Raw genomic sequence first — 2542 nt, 5'->3', positions numbered from 1 at the left:
TAGGAGAGGAGAAGAGAAGAGGAAGGGAAAAGGAGGTGTGAGTGGAAAGATTATCGAAGTTCAGACTGGCAGACATTGACAGTAATAATATAGATTGAAGCCAAAGCAATGTATTTTTGGTGATATTCTATCATGTTTTGTTTATGGTCATATCACTATTTGATATGTGGAGGAAAAAATAAATAAAAATAAAAAAATACATGAGGAAATTATTTGGATTATGGTGCCAAGTAGTCCTATAAAGAGGAGGTCATGAAAGTGCTATTTGACTTTCTCAGCCCTGGAAACCAAAGTAACAAAACCATTCTAAAGATATTTTATACAATCAAGCAAATCATGGCAAAACTAAGAATTTCATTGCACTGAGTGTATGAGTTGAATGTGGGTTCGGGGGGGGGGGAGGGAGGAAGAGCAGGAACCAAACAAGTTGTGAGCTTGCAAGCTGAATATGATATATGCTTAAGCATAAAGTGCCATTTGAAATGCTATGTTCTTAGAGACACAAAATTTGGAAATGTCTTTAGGGGTAGAGAGGAGATGTTAGATGATATAATAGTTGACAGGCGTATTAAAGAAAACTGAAACTGAAACTCCCCATAGATGGATCACTTGGTGAAATATTAAACCGTGGAAATGATCATATCTTCTATCATTCTCAATATGAAAATGGATGGAATCATGTTTCATGTAGAAGAAAGTCGACATTGAGTAGCATGACTGGAATTAAAGGCTGAGTCAGATGAGGAAGGTAAAATATCTCAACTCAGGGTGTTTCACTATTTAGTCTTCTACCTCTATATGCATATTTAAAGATCCAAGGGAAAAATAAAATGATAAAGCATATTAAAGCACAAAAAGATAAAGGAGCTTCCAATGGTCTCCAACATGGAGGGAGGCACCAGGAACTCTAAGAGCTCCAGATTTGCCAGCCTCTTTGGCGCTGGAAGAGGAGGAGGGGTGGTGGGGCCGGGCTACTCCCATGCCAATCTGGCCACAGTCCCTCTGACTGGAGTGAATCCCTTGTCACCATATTTAAATAGCTGACCCCAGATACTTTATACAGGATACAGATGAATTCATTTTACCTACTGTTGTGGTTCCGTCTGAGGCCCCTCAGGGAATGGCTGATCTTCTGTCGGTTTCCAGCTCAGAGGGGGAGGATGAGGAACAGGAGGGGCAGGCAGACGAGGAGGAGGAATCCCAGGCTGAGGAGGAGGGAGGACAGCCAGAGTCCCCCCAGAGGGAGCTCTCCCCAGCAAGCAGCCTGGATTCCTTAGAGGAAAATGCACAAGCCATAATTGATCTGCGACAGAGAAGAGCTACACAGTGAAGGGACCAATTGGCTAGGTACTTTCAGCACTAAAGAGGCAACAGCTGGGTTTGGGTGTGGTGCTCTCTGGAAAGGCTAAAAGGCAGACCCACCCTTCCTGGCTTGTGGAGTATTATCTTTGGGAGTCCTGGGACCTGGCTGTGAACTTTGGCATCTTGGAATCCTGGTTTGTGCCTTTGACTACTGAAACCTTGGGGTGGGTGTGCCAGCAAGAAGCTTGCTGTATTGTCTGGACATCAAGACTCTGCTGTAAAGTCTTATAGCCTGTCTGTTGGGAAGAACAGGTTTTCCTCTGTGTTTATTTTGTAAGCTATAAAGTACTTTTGCTTTTACCAGAGTGTCTGGCTGTTTTTTCCAGTTGGTGTTGAGGTCTGGGGGAACCCAGACAGAACACCTACTGGAGCTAGTAAAACCAGGGGATGATTTGAACTGACATTTTTTTACAATTGGCGGATGTTGTATTACTGCAGCTGCTTTTGGGGTATTGAATGGCTTGAGACTAGGTTTAAAGGAGACACAAAACATGGCTTGGTCCAAACCTAGGAATGTACAGATTTTAAATATGGTGACACAGCAAGGAGCATTATGGGCAAACACTCTTGGATCTCTAGCGTTGCTCTACAGTGCCTTTGGGGTCATCATGAAGAAGACTCAGGGGGTCGAAGACGACCTCAACATGGTTGCAGCTGGCGCCATGATGGGGATGCTGTACAAGAGCACAGGTGGATTGCATGGGATAGCCAGAGGTGGCGTTGCGGAACTCATGCTTGCAGGTCTTTATGCGCTCTACAACTGGGAGCACATGAGGGGCTCCATGTAGCAGCAGTTCCTTTGAGCAGAAGATGGAGCCTCCTCCACCCATGTGGTGCAATCAGACTTGAACCCCTTCGTGGACACCCACCCACCCACCCACCACCACACTCAAGATCCCCAGCTGTCACAGCCAGGGCCTGGTTCTTGACCAGTGGCTGGTGACAAGGGCCATTTTATCTTTTACTCAGTTTGTACGTGGAGACCATTGCTTGGTTTAACTATAATAAAATGTGTGTGCTGAAACACACACACACCCAAAGAAAGCACAAAAAGGTAGTTCAATCTTAGTCAATTCAGATCAGCGTTACTATGATTTTTGAAGCTCTGTATTTACAATCAATAAATGAAGTTTTGATAATGATGCTCTGATCATCAATGAGCAATGAGAAGGAGTATTAT

At 44.2% G+C, this 2542-nt stretch overlaps 1 pseudogene; it reads left to right on the top strand.

Annotated features, from left to right (window-relative positions):
* Positions 1 to 885: 885 nt before the first annotated feature.
* LOC139160331 (mitochondrial import inner membrane translocase subunit Tim23-like) lies at positions 886 to 2165 on the top strand (annotated as a pseudogene).
* The last annotated feature ends 377 nt before the right edge of the window (positions 2166 to 2542 follow it).

The sequence above is a fragment of the Erythrolamprus reginae genome, chromosome 1, assembly GCF_031021105.1.
Source record: "Erythrolamprus reginae isolate rEryReg1 chromosome 1, rEryReg1.hap1, whole genome shotgun sequence".
Taxonomy (NCBI): Eukaryota; Metazoa; Chordata; class Lepidosauria; order Squamata; family Dipsadidae; genus Erythrolamprus; species Erythrolamprus reginae.
The sequence above is the reverse complement of the archived record's forward strand: the minus strand, read 5'-3'. Positions and strand labels throughout refer to the sequence as shown.